This window comes from Camelus ferus, chromosome 23, assembly GCF_009834535.1.
Source record: "Camelus ferus isolate YT-003-E chromosome 23, BCGSAC_Cfer_1.0, whole genome shotgun sequence".
Taxonomy (NCBI): Eukaryota; Metazoa; Chordata; class Mammalia; order Artiodactyla; family Camelidae; genus Camelus; species Camelus ferus.
In genome coordinates, this window is record NC_045718.1 from 15,790,699 (window position 1) to 15,807,741 (window position 17,043).

General features: G+C 45.4%; 1 protein-coding gene across 1 annotated transcript in view; it reads right to left on the minus strand.

Annotated features, from left to right (window-relative positions):
- Window positions 1–13,587, minus strand: part of KLHDC8A (kelch domain containing 8A) — a 32,865-nt gene extending 19,278 nt beyond the window's left edge. Inside the window, exon 1 of the mRNA XM_032467021.1 lies at window positions 13,492–13,587. The gene's annotated coding sequence lies outside the window, so the exon portion shown is untranslated. The remainder of the gene's footprint in view (window positions 1–13,491) is intronic.
- Window positions 13,588–17,043: the final 3,456 nt, after the last annotated feature.

A 17,043-nucleotide genomic window follows, 5' to 3' on the forward strand; every position in this document is an offset into this window, starting at 1 on the left:
ACCCCTTCAGTCCTACGCCAGCCTGTCTCTAACACTGCTGCCTGTCTCCCCAGCAGCAGGCACTGGGAAAGCCAAGATGACATTCTGCAGAGATGGAATGAAATAAAACTTACCTGACCAGGGGAAAGGGACATCGAGTGATCACCTGCCAAAGACAAAGGAGGAGAGGGGGCTGGAGTCTCCTCCTCGAAGCAGGTTGAGGGCAGATTCAGCAGGGTCCCCAAGATCCCAAGGGCTTCCTCCTGGACTGACGAATCCCCTGCTGCTGCCTCTGGCCGATGAACTGGGATGCAGCCAGGCCCTATGCAGAGGGCACCTCCCTGAATGCACAGAAGCGCAGGGGTCCCTGAGCTCCAGGAACATGCCCCCCCCCCCGCCCCCAGGAGGACCTCAGCCCTCTCGTGGAGCCCTGGCGGCTGTGCCTGCCTCTCTCTGCTCCGCGCCTCAGCTGCGAGGGCCTGCTCTGGAAGGAGAGAGGGTGAGGGGGCGGATGCGCTCACACACTCAGACAATGACTGCCATGGAAACTAACCAACAAAAAGATTTAGGGCGCCGGACTCCTCTGCCAGATGGGAGAGAGAAAGGGGCCGTCCTTGGCCTCACTGCCAGGGCTTTATACAAAGAGCAAACGTCCACATCAGCCCTAATCCAATAATTGCTGGTTTCCCCACTCGGGGGTGGTGGGGCTGTGGGTAAAAGGCAGAGTCCCAGGTAGCCACCGCACAACTTTGCCCGTCCATGCATGGATGGGGCGTCAATGTTCAGAGAGGGAGAGCAGCTCCTGGCGAAGCTCGACACGTCCCACCAGGTCATGCCGAAACTTTCAGGGCAATCTGGATCACTTTGCTTGGGGAGAGGGCCCCCAGAAGTTTCTGAGATGAAAAGCACAGTGTTTCAAGGGGTAACCAAACAAGGCTGCGTTTTAAGCCCCACCTCTTCTGTCCATGAGGTTAGAGCAGACTGTCTGGAGCTTAAAGAAAGTCAGCGAGGGGGACTGGCAGAAATTTGGGACATGTGGCTTCTCCATTCTGTGACTTTAAGTTCTGTTTTGTGGGGACTGTCTCTCTGGAGTAAATGAAAATCTAACTAGGGGAACATTTTTTAACTTCCTGAGGAGAAGGTACTGTTGGGGTGAGAACGTAAACTGAGCACCAGAATCCCACTCCAACTATTCAGCTGAGAGACACTGGGCAAGTTTCTTCATCTAATATGGGGCTAATGAGACAGTGGGGCCATTAAATGATGCAGGATGTGCAAAAGGCTTAGGACGGGGCCCGGCCCGTAGTGCTTACCATTATCAGTGCTATGGTCATCAGTCTTTCTGGTCCTCTGTGTTTCCCCAGCTATAAAAGTGAGCCAACAACACCAATCTGTCTCATGGGGATTAAACGGGGGTGGGGGGGTGGATTATGAGATTATATTTGATGGCGTCATGGTTATAGGGGTGTATACATTTGTCAAAACCCATCAAATTGTGGATTTTGTTGTATGTAAATGACACCCTGATTTTTATACGAGTTTCTATAACCAGGTATATCAGTCGTGAGTGTCTGAAACATGAGAGATGTTTCTTCCCTTCTTACTCCCTGACCCTCTCCCCACGAAGACAGGAAAGAGAGTGAACACTGGCAGTAAAGGAGGAGGATTGCGCAGGGGAAGGTGCTGGTACACAGGCCACAATGACTGTGTAGGTAACAGGCCACCTCTGAGACTCAGACATTCTGGATGTTTCCTGAGGCTGGAACATCAATCTCTCAGTTGCAGAGGCAACACCTGGGTAACTGAGTTTCCTTTATTAACCCAGCTCCTAATTTCATAACCTGGCACAAGAGACTGAACAGCACTCCAGTTTACTTTATACATCAGTTCCAGGGCCCGTCTCACCACCGCTGCCTCTGCCCTTTGTCTCCCAGACTCCCCCCACCCCACCCAGCTGCGCTTTGGCCCTTGAGCAGGGTGGCACGGTGACCATTGGCTGCCGGCTGTCACACCTAATGAAGCGTTGGCCCAGGGAGACAGCCGTCCATCAGAGCAGCCCGGGAATGGACTGTGTACCACAATAGAGACGCTTTATAGAGAGTGCTACGGTCCAATTAAAGAGGAATTTTGTGTGTGTGTGCACGTGCACGTGCACGTGTGCAAAGGGACTGGAGGGGGTGGAAAGTGGAAAATAATTAAGAGTCAAGTGAAACTGATCCCTGGAGACAGATTTTAGACCACAAGCGAACAGTCTGCCTAAATGATAGCTGCCTGGGTGATGCTGGAGATGGAAGCAGGCTGCCAAATGGCCCCAGACCAAAGGGGAGCGTCCTTGTTTGTGTTTGTCCATGGAGTGAAGCTTATAAATAAATAAATCCCATAATCCATAATCTGAGAATATTTTTAATCTCAATCTGTGAGTATGCATTCTAGGCAAGTGTTTGGGGTCACTGGCTGGTCTTCCTGTTCTGTTTTGTTTGGGGATATAAGACTGAGTGAGAGACAGATGCAAAGATGATAGGGTGAGGATATTTCAAACGTGGAATCCTTTCAGGATTCCTTCCCTCATCTCTCCAAAGATGCTCACATCTAGGGACAGGGAAGAGAAGGGCGTGAGTTGGGATTGTGACAACGAAGATAGCCATTAAGAAGGCAGTAGCCCTAATTACAGTTCTGAGTGTGAAATCCTAGTGATGAGAGGGTCTAAAGTTCAGCCAGGAACCTTTCCAATGATGAAAACGAGCAGCGGCTCTTTTGGCAGTGGTCTGATGGTAAGTGATGAGACAAAGAAAGCATGTTCCAGCTGAAATAAGCAGGCTGGGGTACAGGTTAAAGAGCAAACAAAGGAAGGCAGCCCGGAGTCCGCCGGGGTTCCAGGATACAGGTAAGTCACAAAGCTGGGTTTATCTGCAGGTGTCAGGGTTGATCGGCCCAGGGTCTATTTCCAAGGCTCTTCTCTACTTAGCCACCCCACTCCCCCTCCAAAAGAGGCCCAAGCTGGAATATAAAAAGGTGCTGGATCTGAAATCCTGCCTAATTTAAGCTCTTGCTCACAAAAGAGGCCAGAGAGCACAGGGAGGGGTGGAAATCAAGTAAGTAAATGTCAGCCCGGCAGTTGGGAAGAAGCCATTAGCCAGGCAGAGCATCCAATTAGAAGCCGTTGAATTAGAGCAGTAAAACAGGGGGCCTGACATCAGAGGGCACTGCGGGGAGGGACAGTCTAAGTGGGCAGGAAGGAGGGCCAGGCGGCGGTCGATAGAGGATTACCGTAAGATGTGAAATCGGCGGCGGCAGCGGAGGACGCCTCCCAAACAACAGGCCCCCGATCCAGACACCCTTCACAAAATGCTCACACGATCCCTTTGTCCTTCCTCAAATCCCGTCTCAGGGAGCCCAGCCATCTCCTGGGCTATTTTGGAAAAAAATTTTCCCTCCTGCCTGAACCCAGAGACAAAATGGGCAGCTCTCAGCCTACCCTGGGATTAGTCAGAACAGACAAAGGAGGGGGCAAATCCCTTGGCAAACAGTGCCCGGGAGATTTCATTTTTCTCTTTTCAGTACAAACCTAGTCAGACAGATGCTGGAATACATCTGTCTGCCTGTGCACGCAAGAAGAGAGAACTTCGTTCACACGGAGATGTTTTCATTGAACACTGTAATTATTTTATTGTGTAACCAGTGTTTTGCCAATGCTGAGTCTTTTTTTTTCTTTTTCATTTCATTTCCTTGTTCAAAGAAAGAAAAGATTGAATATTTCTCCCCTTTATCCTAAATTGGAAGATTTCAGTTAAATCTCTTAAAAGCCCCATATGTCAGTGGTGCCCGGATTCCAGGATTTAGAACGGGAAATCCACCCTGAAAATGAAAACAGAAAGTAGCTCTGATTTAGGACAATTGAGTCTCGTGTTTTTCATTTAACAAATAGCGATCAGGCACCTCCTGAGTGCAAAGCACGAGGTGGCCTACCAGGCGTGGCTTGTGGGCTCAGGAAGCTTCCAGGCTCCGAGGAGGAAAGGCACCAGGCATACACGTCCAGAGCAGAAGGAAGCATGTAAATGACACATGATCAGTCTGCTCTTTGCACATGGGAGTGGAGAGGAAGAAAAATCGTAACTGTCCAAGGGTGCTAGAGAAAACCTGGTGAGAGAGAAGGTCTTTGAACCAGTCCTGCAAAAGGGTGGCAGATTTTGGTGGAGTTCAGGGCATTCAAGCAGAGACAAAATAGATCCATGCTTGCAGACTGGGGTGACCACACATCAGAGGTTGCCAGATAAAATCCAGAATGCCCAGTTAAATTTGAATATTTATATTAAAAATTATATTATATTAAAAATTAGTTGTCATTTATGTGAAATTCTGATGTAACCTAGATTTCTATTTACTAAACCTGGTAAACCTGCGACAGGAGCAAATGACCACTCTTGTACATCAAGTCCCTGCAATAATCCAGGTGCTTAAATGTGTTCTTTGTAAGCCACTGCCACTACTTCTGCAGAGTAGCAGCACGCCCATTTCACAGATGAGAAAACTAAGGCTTATAAGGTTTAAGCAACTTGTGACTCTAATCAAGCAGTTAACAAGTGGCCGTGACAGGATTTCACTGTAGGTCTGACTCACTAGTTCCAAAGATGTCATGGAAATGAAAGGTCCGGTGAGGGGAAGGATGGGAGAGCTAGAGACAGAACTTGCTTTTGAATACTGGGCTAAGGAGCTAGGCTTCTCAGAAGGCAATGGAGCCAGGTAAGGATAGCTCATGCTCAGCATGCACAAGGTCTGTGCACAAGGTCCTGGGTTCAATCCCCAGTACTGCCATTAAAAAGAAAGAAAGAATGCAGTGGAGAGTCCTCGAAGGTTTTTGTGCGAGGAAGTAAAATGATCATCGCAGTGTTTGGGATATTCACCTGGCAGCAGACTGTAAAACCAGTTTGATCCAGGTGAAGGGTTTAGAGATGAGGAGCCTACGCACTCTTTCTTTCCACAGTGGTGTGTGGGGTGCCTACCAGGCGCCAGGGACTACGCCAGGCACTGAGAGCATGGTGGTGAAAAGGAAAGGCACGGTGGATGTCTTACAGCCTAATACGTTAACACGCAACTGATTTCAATAAAGGGCAATGAGTTTCATGGGTGAGGAACTTGGGCGACTTAGAAGATTATCAACATAGACTACCAGTGAGGGATGAGGACTTAGGGTCATGGAAATGGGACTGTACAGGGCTTTTGTAAACCAAGATTTTAAAATATACTCAGGACATGACCAGGTGATTTAATTCTTAATTGTAAGGCTAGTTGGCATGGGACAAATGCAGTTCATTAAAATCCAGTAACTTTAAATTCCAGTTACCCAGGTGTCCCATGATTCCCCCCCCCCCACTTCTTCTATGGGCTGGGGAGGTATTTGTTCTACTCACACACAAAACAAGAAAGCACGCTGGCTAAGAGCAAACGCTTCAGAGACCTCAATATAAGAACTAAGTCTATAAAACTCTTAGAAGAAAACATAGGCATAAATCTTCGTGGCTATGGTTTCTTTCTTTTTTTTTCAGCTTTGATGGGATATGTGATAATATAACATGTCAGTTAAAGGTGTACAAGTGATTTGATACACGTATAAATTGCAAAGTGAACACTACCGTAAGGTTAGTTAAGACCTCCATCACCTCACACAAATTATTTTTCTTTGTGTGTTTGTGTGTGGTGATGGCATTCAAAAGCTACTCTGTTAGCATCTATGAAGTATATGCTGCAATGTTAACTATAGTCAGGCAATGGTTTCTTAGATATGACACCAAAAGCAGAAGCAACAAAAGAAACAAATCTTTTATATCAGTGCTTCATTTCTTTTTTTTTAGCCTAATAACATTCTCTTGTACGAATATGACACACTTTTTTTATCCATTCATTAACTGATAGGGTTTCTTTTGGGGTTGATGAGAATGTTCTAAAATTGATTGTGGTGAGGATTACACAACTCTGGCAAAAGTCATTGAATTGTACACTATAAGTGATTGGATTGTATGGTATGTTAATGATTTCTCAATAAAATTTTTTTTTAAGAGCAAAGGTTTTAGCATCAAATGAACATGGGTTTGTATCCCAGTTCTCCACCTGATCTTGAAAAAAAATCAACTTTCTGGGTCTCAATGTATTATAACATATTATTATTATTATTATTATTATTATTATTATTATTATTATTATTATTATTATTATTATTATTATTATTATTATTAAAGCTTTATTTCACAGGGTTACTGGGTGAATTAAATGAAACAATGCCTGTAAAATAGCGCAGTTCCAGGCACATAATAAGCTGTTAATTAATGTTACTTTTGCCACTGAGTTTAGATGAGTACCAACTTTTCTGCGTGACCACAGACCATACTTAATTCTAGCATTTTAATTTATACAAAAGTATCCTCTGAAAATTTCACAGGACTGTGTATACATCTGAGGAAGTTACAACTGTGCAATTCCATATGGCATCTCAAAATTAGGAAACGTATCTCTCAACTGTTGAAACACAACCGTCCGAATTAAAAAATTGACCCAGAAGACACCCAGAGTTAAACTAATTTTGGTTAAAGGTTTCACAGCAAACTTAGCAAGGGGTATTTATATTAACTTCACATCCTTTTAAGTGGAATTCTATGACGGTATCTTTGGTGGGTATATGATTGACTAAAAGAGAGTATAACCAGGACCAGAACAGCAAGGAAAAGATCTGCCACAATTTCTGTAGCTTTCAGATATGTTTATTTTTCCATCATTTAAACGTGAACTGTGAAAATCAATTACTTGTTCTGCCATGAAAGCAGAATTGCCTACGAACATGTGAAAAGACTTTGTTAACTAGTTGAAATGGAAAATATTGTAAAGAAGTATATAGCAAAAAAGAAATTATCTAGAGTAGCAACTTGAAGAGTTTAAATTTCTCGCGGGGGACGGTCATAGCTCAGTGGTAGAGTGCATGCTTAGCATGCATGAGGTCCTGGGTTCAATCCCCAGCACCTCTTAAAAATAAAAATAAATAAATAAATTTCTTCTCATCCTCCTTTCCAACTTAAATGGGGAAGGGCTTACAAGTGTAGATAAGACACCTACGAAAAGGGGTCTCAGTCTGGGTAAGGAGGCACTGTCTGTGTTAATAACACCTGTTATGCACAAGATGCTTTCTATGTTTTATCTACTGCACAAAACCCATTTTATAGATGAGAAAATGGAAGCCCAGAGTTAGTTTCCCAAGATCACAGAGGTAGGAGGTGGCAGCACCAGAGTCTGATACCAAGAGTCCGACACCATGTAGAAGGTTCTCCTTCCACTAATTGCCTGGGCCTTCCTAATTCTTGGCCTGGTTCTCCCGTGAAGGGGAATCTTAAGGTCCTCCTCTTTCCTCTTCTCTGAGCTCAATCATTTGAAATCTTTTAACCTTTGCTACAGCGGTCTTCACCCAAGGCAATTCATCTCCAACCTTGGCTGCACTGACGCCTGTGTCTCTCCCCAGAGATTCTGAGGTAACTGGTCCAGGGCACAGCCTGGGCCTCAGAGAGCACTTAAAAGGTCCCCAGGTGATTCTTATGGTCAGGCAGGTTGAGGACCACTGGATTAGGGGAATCTGTGTGGTAATGATTCTGAGAGGAGATACCCCGATCTCCACTGAACTTTGGCTAGATGGGGTTTGCCCAGAAGCTGCTGGGCCTTTAAAATAAGGAAGAAATGAACTCCCTGGCTAGGCCTAGAGGCAGCCTGTAAGGACTCCTGCACCGCAGGCTCCTGTTAGACAGATAAGAAGACCAAACCCGGGCTCCCAGCCAGCAATCCCAGGATCAGGCAGTGTTTAACCAGTTTAATTGTTGTGTGAACAAAATGTACCACTGCAGCACTTTGTAGAATTTGATCTCAGAGGGGTCGTCTCCCTCCCACCCCTGCCTGGTGGCCTGAGCAGTGAAGACAGCTGATTAAGCACGTTAGCTCTCTCCCCTCTGGCTCCTGTCCGACTCTCCAAGAGCAAGAGACAACTGTGCCTCAAAACAGGCTAGGAGGATCTGTGTCATTTAGGGAAACAGACAAGGAGGACATCAAAGGAGAACGGCAGGACAGTGATGAGGAGCTGTAAGAGACAAACACCATGTGCTTTTCCCTTGGGTTTCTCCATTGTTTGCAAAGCCCATAATATTAAGACACTCTGCCCATTGTGGGGATTTGTGGGGGGGGGGGGTGGAAGCAGAATTTTACTGTTTAGAATTTTAGTCCTCTTACTAACATTAATTGGAAGATAAGATTCACCCTCTCCTTTCCCCCTTCAGTATCCGCATATGTATTAAAACCTATGTTAATCTCAAAATCTTTTACCCAGAAGCCTCCACCATCCAGAACAAAGGCTTATGGGCTTGATTTTGTAGCAGAGGTTTAGGCCCTTACTCTGAGCCTCTGTTCTTACATTTTATTTTCAAGCCTTATATTCCAACTAGCATTTATTAGGTCCTTGCTATCTGCAGGCACCAGACTGGGTGCTAGTGCATCGACTGATCGATGATTAAGACGCCATCCTTGGGCTCTGAGTCCACAATCTAGCTGAAAGCTGCCCATCCACGACTTACCATGAGATGAGTTATCCAGGCCAAGAAACTTAATAACAGTAATAATCAACCCTGTCAGTTCTAATAAGTCTGGTTAGAGGGTTTCTCCAACCTACAGAAAATTGGAGTCAGAATATTCAAATGCACGAAAGAATTTTTCAAGGTAGTTGACAGCCAGAAGGCAGAGGGAGGAAAAAAAAATCCTACAGCTCAGAGAACACAGCAGTCTGGGACCAGGTATTAAGCTGTCTTCTAGGCCTGAATAGGTGTCCCTACTTTAATATGGTTGATAAAGTATTAGTAGTAGTAACAGCTATGATTTATTGCTAGGTGCTGCACCATGTGTTTCTGTATAGATTATTTCATTAGTCCTTACAACAATGCTGAGATAGACATCACCTCCCCATTTAGCTGATGGAGGAACTGCAGCTCAGCAAGGCTCAGTGGTTTGCAAGAACCCTCAGCTGTTAGATGCAGGGTTAGAATTTGAACCCAGGTCTGTCTCTTTCCTCAAAGTGATGTTCATGGCTACAAAGTCAAAGACACACAAGTTTAGGCAGGGAGAGCATCTCATTCAAGGTCCTCATTTTACTGAGGAGGAAACGAAAGGGGAAATCATTCCAAAATATGCAAAATTATAGTTATATATATTTTATTGAGGTGTAATTTACATATAACATATAAATTTTGGGTGTACAACATAATGATTCAGTAATTGTATACGTTCTGAAATGACCACCACAATAAGTCTAGTTAACATCTGTCCCCATCTACAGTTACAAAAAAATTTTTTTCTTTTGATGAGTGGTTTTAAGAACTGCAAATAGTAAATGCTGGAGAGGGTGTGGAGAAAAAGGAACCCTCCTACTGTTAGTGGGAATGTAAATTGGTGTAGCCATTGTGGAAAACTGTATGCACCTTCCTTAAAAAAGAAGAAAAACTTAGAGTTACCATGGGATCCAGCAATCCTACTCCTGGGCATATATCCAGAGAAAACTCTAAATTGAAAAGATAGATGACCCCAATGTTCACAGAAGCACTATTTGCAATAGCCAAGACATGGAAGCAACCTAAATGTCCATAGAGAGATGAATGGATAAAGAAGATGTGGCATATATATATATATATATATATATATATATATATATATTCATATATATATGAATACTACTCAGCCATAAAAAAGAATGAAATAAAGCCATTTGCAACAACATGGATGGACCTAGAGATTATCATACTAAGTGAAGTAAGCCAGAAAGAGAAAGAAAAATACCATATAATATCACTTATATGTGGAATATAAAAAATAAGATGCAAATGAACTTATTTGTTATCCTTTTGATAACAGCCATTTTAAAAGGTGTGAGGTGATATTTCATTGTGGTTTTGATTTGCATTTCCCTGATGACTAATGATGGGCATCTTATCATGTGTCTGTTGGCTATCTGAATGTCTTTTCTGAAAATATGTCTATTCAGATCTTTGCCCACATTTTAATCAGATTGGTTTTGCTTTTTCTCTATTTTCTATTAGTTCTTTATACATTTTGGATATTAACTTCATATCAGACATATATTTGCAAATATTATTCTTGAAAATTTATATTTAAGTTTCTTTCCTTAAAAAGGTAAAGAAAGATATAACATTTCAGGAAGATTTTTATCAAAATATCATCTTCATAACGCTGTCATAGGGCAGGTTCCCTAGAAGCAGAGCCTGAGATCTGTGGCTTTTTGCAGAAGTGTTCTTCAGAGAGACCTGTAAGGGTCTATATCAGTATAAGGGGACAGAACCACATGGAACTATGGTCCCACGTACGATCTAGCCCCGGCCTGATTCAAGGTGGATGGAGGGGAGGTAGAGCCCTCTGGAACAAAAATGACATCACAGAAGTGTCCTCTTCCCACCTTGATGGCAAGGGGCTGGACTTTTGTTTTCCCAGATCAGTCAGTCCTTGGCTGTGGGCTGCCCAGATAGGTATAAGTGATCAGGAGAAGTGGCCCCCATCAGTTGAGGGTAGCTCTCAGGAGGAGAGGGGTACCCATGAGCCTTTGGCAGCCAACCCACACAGCAGGGGTGGGTACACAGGGCCAGGGAAGGGGATCTGGGCAGAGCACCAAAACAGCATCCACTCACACACCCAGGACAAGTGACAGTCCTCTGTTTACATCTCTGCTTCCTTCACTAGATAGTCATTATGTCCCAGCTCCTAGCACAGGAATTAGTACATAGCAGTCCCTTCATAAATGTCAGTGGGTTGGGGGGAGGGTGTAGCTCAAGTGGTCGAGCACATGCTTAGCATACACAAGGTCCCGGATTCAATCCCCAGTACCTCCTCTGAAAATAAATAAGTAAACCTAAATACCGTCCCAAAAATAAATGTCAATAGAATGATACACTATTAGAAGGGAAATTGCCACTGCTCTCCAAGAAGCAAAGTGAAGTTATCTGGAAAAAATTGCCAATTGAATGAGGAATCACTGAGGATAAGGCCACACCGGCCCACAGGAGTAGACAGGCAGAAAGACTCATTGAATACAGAGCCACAAACTTCCCATCACGAGCTGGGTTTGCTGAGAATGCAGATCTGTTCATCTAAGCAATATTTCCACCTCCCCACGTTGAGAGAGCATATCACATCAAACGGAACCTTTTGATGGCTTCTCACAAGTGGGAGACATCTGTGCTGTCACTGAGAATTAATTGTAGAAAGCCTAGCCTAAGGAAATGCCTACATTTCTCCTTTTTGCTACCAGATTTGGTATAAGCAAGAAGCAGCCTGGCAGGTGATTAGCGATGTGTTATCCCTACACCTCTCCAAGTGGCCTACTTTTGCAAGCAACACCCCACCTTTAAATAAAGCTGCTAGCAAATGCAGAAAGCTGCCTACGTTCTTTTGCCAAGTTGCAGTATTGGGCTTGTGATACCGGTACAGGTGAGCTCTAGCATCTACATGGCTGTTACTATTCTGATAACGTAAAATCCCTTTACCCTGGGACCTCACGTCCTGGGATGTATTTTCCGCACTTGCCCCAAATCAAGAAAGACGCATGGTATCGTCTGACTTCTGAAGATGGCAATGAGGATGGACACCAGGTATAGCGAGGAAGTTGGTTTGTTTCAAAACAGAAATAAAGAGATGGAAGTCATCATATATGAGGGGAGAGTTAGGGACTATTTCACTAGGTCTCCACTGAGGAAACTAAAAAAACAATAACAAGAATTAGTGGAGTTTGGGGTTAGAACATGCACATAAGTACCCCCACACCTCTGATGGGCTGTCAGAACCACAAGGACGTTGATGCCAGCGTACCCGCCTGTTACAGGTAGCATACGCCCTGCCTGTTCTGGCATGTTCTGGTTGAGTTCCCATGGGCACACAATGTGGAAAGTGGAGGCACTTATCCAGGTACAGCTTGTCTTGGCCACAACCTGTTATTGAGGGGGAAGTGTGGGGTGAGATGCTGGCAAAGATGAAGAAAGGAAACCACACGATACAGACGGACTGTCTACACAGAGGAAGAAAACTGGGGTCCTGCAAGCAGAATCTCAACTGTAGATGAGTTTCGTTTGGCCCACAGTTTCGTGGGTTTTTTAAATTCTTTGAATTAGTTGCCAACTTGAAGAATTCAGAGATTACACCTAAATAGCTAGAATTTGCACTTTTCTTTAAAACTGCCCCCATTCCTGCATGGCAAGTGTTGGCTGGGCTGGGGAGCCACTGCCCCCTCTGGTGTAATGTGAAGTACTGCAAGTCGCGGGGCTCACTCATTTGCACAATTTGCCTCAGCTGGTGGGTATTTGAGTTTGAGATCCCTGATAGTCTGAACAAATGCTGTGGATAATTGCTGCGTTTCTTTTTCATTTTTTAAAATTGTGGTAAAATGGACATAACATAAATGTTACCAGTTTAGTCATTTTTACCTGTGCGGTTCAGTGATCTTGGAGCACACCCACATTGCTATGCGGCCGTCACCACCATCCAGCTCCGGAAATTCTTCCTTGCTCCCAAACTGAAACTCTGTAGCTATTAAAGAACAACTCTCGGCACCCCCTCCCTCCAGACCCTGGCCACTGCCCTTCTGCTTTCTATCTCCATGAATTCAATTATTCTAGAAAATGCATCTAAGGGAGATCATACAGTATTTGCCCTTTTGTGATTGGATTATTTCACCAAGCACACTGTCTCTGAGGTTCATCAATTCTGAGTTCCTAACTCAGAATGCTGGTGCTCATTTTACAGAGGAGGAAACTGAGGTCCCGGGAAAGCCTTACATTCCCACAGGTAGCAGGGGGCAGAGGTGGGATTGGAACCGGGGTCCCCTGAGTTCCTGCTCAGGCACTTCGCCCCATAGTGCTCTGCTTAGACTGGGTTTCAACTCTCCAGCAGCGTCAGTAAGAAAGACGTGCTCTTCATGGCCGCAGAGCCATCCTTACTCAGGCAGGTGGTGAACTTGCCCTGCTTGTTTGTCTTGTAAAAAGCGAGAGAGCTGCCCTCTCATCAGAACAGTCGTGGACATTAATAACCTGTTTTTCTCCAAAGGGCCAGAAAACACTAGTGGCAGCAACAGTAACCAACAGGCAAACTCACCCTGTTCCCTCCACGTATTTTTAGCTAACCCCTCAGCTCCAAAGAGGATTTCTAACAATGGCTGTCTAGGAACTGGAGTTGTCACGGCACCCCTGGTTGTCAGGAAACCAGAAGCGGCGTCCCCATTCGCGTCGGCGGTGTACCTAGAATAGCCCCCTTCTGGCCCTCCAGTGAGTGATTCATCCGCAGGGCTGTGTTTAGGTTACACCCACGCACGAGAACGTTCGCAGGAGCCATCATTTTGTCAGCGAATGTGGTCCTGTAACGCCTGAGAGCCCAGGGAAGCAATGCTGGTTAGCACGTAGCTGCAACACACCCACACGGATTCGCCTGCATTTCACTCACCTGCTTTGCCAGCAGGAACGGGCAGAAAGCTGTCCCTGTGCACCGGGGCCGCGAGGAAGCCCGGGATGGCACTCAGGCTGGCCTTCGAGAACCGTCTGAACAGGTTCAGTTCATTTTGAGCAAGCTTGCTGGAAGGGCGCGTGGCTTCGCACAAGCGAATTGGCTTCCCTTTCATTTTCTGCCATCCAAGTTTGTAAGGGGAATTCTTCCTCAGAGCCAAATGCTAAGTTGGTGAGGCACGTCCTTATTTTAGTCTTGAGATCATTTCTTGATTCGGGAAAGAGTAAACTTTCATTTTTACTTCAAAGATCAGCCTCTTCATGTTACTCTGACCAACAAGACTTTTCTTGGCTGGGGAGTAGGGATGGGATTTGAGGAGAGAAGGAAAGGGGGAAAAAAAAGAGAGAGAGAGTGCGACAACCTTCCAAACATCAATAATCCTTTTCCTTGCATGCAAGAATGATTATCAGCTACTCTAGATGTGAATAATGTAGTCTAGCACTTTTTTATTTATGACTGTGGCAATGAATATAACTTGGTGCTTAACCAATTATTTTTAAGAGGTGGTAGCACAGTGTTTCTTTGAATGTTGAAAACCAAAAATAGAGCCTTTAAGAATTTCTTCCATCTGCCAGCCTAAATGCTGGCTGGGTAGAGATTTCAGCGCCGCCCACGTGACAGAACAGGCCCCCGTTGCCCCATATGCAGAACACACACCCGCGAAATCAAACACCCCCATGGGACGTGTAATTAGCTAACTCCTGTTCCGCCAGCCAGCGCTGCCCTTAACTGCTTGGCAATCAGAGGGAGAGCACCCTTTCTGGGTGGCAGGTCTTATCCTGATGTAGACAGAAGCACTACCCGCGCCCACCCGGGAGGGACAGTCTGTTAAGGGCTAAAACACGCGTGATGAGGTTGATGGGGACGTCTTTCAGCAGCAGTTTGCTCATTTTAGGAATTTCTCCTCAGAGGGATAAGTAGGAGGTGAAACCCAGGGTACTGGTTTTGTGGTTTCAAATGTCTCTTTGGGTTGGAAACGACTTGAAAGGCAAGTGGGCTTGTTCTGGATGGCGTGAAGACTTCACTTTGAGAAGAGGTCCAGAGATGATTAAGATACAGTTCCCGACCCAAGAAGGGCCAAGATTTGTAGGGGAGGCAGACAAGTCGTCAGGACTAGAAAAATAAAACACCTTGATGGCTGGGAGTTTGCCCTTGACAAGAGAATAAATCTCTATACCGATTCCCTTCCTATTACTGAGACTAGTCGGGGAGGGCGCCCTGCCGGGGAATTTGATTTGGCCCAAGGTCAAGAGAATCTCAGTGTCATGGCTTCTGCTGACCGGTGTGGAGCTGAAGGTGGGGTGGGGGTGGGGAGATGGCTCTGTGTTGGGGGAGGCACCAAAGTAGGCCCAGATCTTTAGTTTCCCCACACTTCAGTTTCCTCATTATGTCGAAATTTTCTGGAATGCCTGTTACACACGCAGCAGCAACAGGAAAAGTGGCTCCCCTGTCCCAGCCCTCTGCTGAGGTCAGCTTGGTGGCAGCAGTTCCAGATAGGAGGACAGGGGTCCTGGGAGGAAAGCAGCCCCCACCCCCGTTGACACTTTCCCCAGATTACCAGGGAGAGGCGAGCCCCAAAGAGAGGGTCAGGAAACACTTGGGTCACATCATGAATATTCACAAAACAGGGCAAGTGCAGTTGCAGAGTTCTCTGCACAGAGGGGTTTCAGCTGCTCCTTCACCCCAACGCTGGTGCACGGGGCGATTGCAGCAACCCCCTCCCTCTCTCCCTCGGAGTCCCGTGAAGGTGCCTCAGGTCTGCTCACCAACATGGGAGAGCACCTCCCGACTTCTCCTCTGCCGCCCCTGCTCCCATAGCATTGCTACATTGGCCACCCTTGTCAAGGGCACACTTGTTGAAATGAATGTCAAAGTGTGCTCCCTCTGTCAGATGCTGGGCTACCCCTCCTGTTGCTGCCAGAGCCCAACACGTGAAGAACTGCCCTGCACACCCAGCGTCCCTCAGGGGTTTCGGCAAAGGGCTGCTTTGGTTTGATGCCTCTTTGGAAGCCCTCTCTCCCCAGCTTTCATGGGAAGATGTGGAAGACAGTCAGGGAGGCAGGGATTGTTTGTTCTTAGAAGAGATCCTCTTCTGTGTTAGCCTCAGGATTAAAGTTCAGACTCCTTAATATGGTCCCCAAGATCCACCATGATCTGTACCCTGCCTTTCTTTCCAGCCCCATCCCTCACCACCCACTTTGTTTTCCCTGTTGACTCCAAACTCATTTGCTCTCTCTCACATACCAGTCTGTGCAGACACCATGCCCCTGGCCTGGAGATGGTCCCCTCACCCAATTTTCTACTCTGTCTGTTGACTGAATCCTACTCATCCTGCTGGATTCATCTATGATACCACTTGACCTAGGAAGCTACCCATGTTCAGTCCCAACGCCTGAGAAATTTGCCCTCTTTTATGCTCCCAGGGCTGCCGTCCTACCATCAAAAGGAGATCACTTAACACTGTGATGTCTGTTGTCATCTCCTTCTCCTCTACCAGTTCCTTAAGAGCAAGGACTGTATCTTATATTGATTTTATTTGCCACTTGATCAAGAGTATACAGGAGGTACTAAATAAATTATTGACTGGATGAATAGTGAAACATTTCCTGGGATCAGACTTCTACGCCTAAGTCTCTTTAAGACAAGTTTTTCTCAAAGAGGGAAACCAGTCCCCAGTGTGCCTAGATTTCTGATGGACCTAGCCCACTGGTCTTCTGGCCTGACTCTTAGGATCAGCCTGGCTTTGGCTTGAGCTAGGATTCTTCCTACATAAGCATCTGGTGGGCATGGACCACAGCAGGGCTTCTCAAACCTTAACACATATAGGAATCCTGGGATCCTCTTAAAATGCAGATTCCAACCTGGTATGTTGGAGTAGGGCCTGAGATGCTAATTTTGCTGGTTGGGGACCACACCTTGAGTGGGAAGGCACTAACTAAAAGTCTTGTGCAGTCTCTTAAAATTGATTCCAGGATTCTGATTTATAAGAACTAATTGGCAAAAATTCAAAGTACTGAAGAAGCCTTTCTAGGAGTTTATTTGTTTTTTATAATGCTTGATCTCATTAACAACTGAACATGTGGCCATCACTGTAGGCTGCTTCCTCCTGTTCTTATACCCAATCCTCTCCTCCTTTGTCTGTCTAATATAGAGCCTGCTAAAGTTCGAATGCCCACTCTCCCAGCCTCCTTTACTGTTCTGGATGAAACACGTGTTACAGAGCTGTTGATGGAATGTGGTTAAGCCCTAAAGTTCTGCTTTAAATGCCAGTGCAGTGGCCTGAATTGCAGAACAAATGTCAGCAGTTTAAAAATAGCAGGCCAATGTCTTCATGATCTCTTAGCCTTTTTCTTACGCTTTTTGCCTCATGGTCACAGAATAGCTGCTGATGCTCAGTAAGATCAAGTATCTCTTAATATCACCAAACATCTAGTCAGTTGCAAATTTTCTTGATCATAATTTTTTCTACAGTTGATTTATTTGAATCTGAAT